The sequence below is a fragment of the Solanum verrucosum genome, unplaced genomic scaffold, assembly GCF_900185275.1.
Source record: "Solanum verrucosum unplaced genomic scaffold, falcon-dt-bn FXZP01000026.1, whole genome shotgun sequence".
Lineage (NCBI taxonomy): Eukaryota > Viridiplantae > Streptophyta > Magnoliopsida > Solanales > Solanaceae > Solanum > Solanum verrucosum.
This window is the reverse complement of record NW_026020285.1, coordinates 1271760-1272859: the sequence shown is the minus strand read 5'-3', so window position 1 is coordinate 1272859 and position 1100 is coordinate 1271760. Positions and strand designations below refer to the sequence as shown.

General features: G+C 24.3%; 1 non-coding gene across 1 annotated transcript; it reads right to left on the bottom strand.

Annotated features, from left to right (window-relative positions):
• Nucleotides 1–320: 320 nt before the first annotated feature.
• On the bottom strand, nt 321–403 carry TRNAL-UAA (transfer RNA leucine (anticodon UAA)). Its single transcript has one exon. It is a non-coding gene; the product is annotated as a tRNA-Leu (tRNA).
• Between the last annotated feature and the right edge of the window lie 697 nt (nt 404–1100).

Sequence of the window (1100 nt, the reverse complement as noted above, 5' to 3'; positions counted from 1 at the left end):
CTTTTTGTGACAGTAAACTTAATTTTTCACAATATTTTATATAAATTTAATTATTTAAGTGTTGATTTGTGCAGACTCAAAGTTTAAGAACATAAATGTTAGTTGAGGTAAAGTAAAAAGACATTCTTATTTATTATGCTTAAATTTATTCCTTCATAATATGTTTTTTGTAATCGGAAAAAATATATGACACGTTTAAACTACAAATTGATAAACATATTGTTTTCTTTCTTAAATTTTATGACTAGTCATTCGTTATCACTTTTAAGATAAAAACGAAAAAATATATATAATATTTTGTTATAAAAATAAAATAATATTGCTGGCTGTGGGGTTCGAACCCACGCGCACTTATGTGCAGAAGATCTTAAGTCTTCCCCCTTAACCACTCGGGCAAACCAGCTTGGGTATTCAACAAACGCTCACATATTTTAATTAACGTATATTTTGCTTAGCCTCTTTTGGATAAAATAAAAATATTCCCTTTTAAAATTCTTTTAGGTCATGGTACTATGTTTTTACTATGCATTTCCAAATAAATATGTTTCTGAAAGAAACTTTTCAAAAAAAGAAAAGGGAGCTTAAGAACACATTTTATTTATAAATTAGATATGGAACTTGTGCTAGCACCGGGCCAATACATGTTATTCTTTCTGTATCAATTTATGTGACACAATTAGAATTTAGAGAATCATCCAAATCTTTTTAATGATTTTTAAATATTCGAAACGGTTAAATATTGTGATTTATAGTTATTTTTACATAATTTTCAAAATATAGATATGTTACTCTCTATGTCCAAATTTATGTGCTGCAGATAGAGTTTCAAGAATCAACCAAATTTTTATATGTTCTTCAAATATTTCAAGTTGTTAATTATTGTGATTTACAATGTTTTTTTACGTCATTTTCAAATATTATATGTTACTTCTTTTGTCCCAATTTATGTGCCACATATAAAATTTCAAGAGTCAATCAATTTTTTTTTATATCTTTTAAAATTGAAATATTTTTAATTTTTTAATTATCGTGATTTATAGAATTTTTTCAACATAATTTTCAAATATTCAAAAGATTAGAAAAAATAAAATAAATTAAAA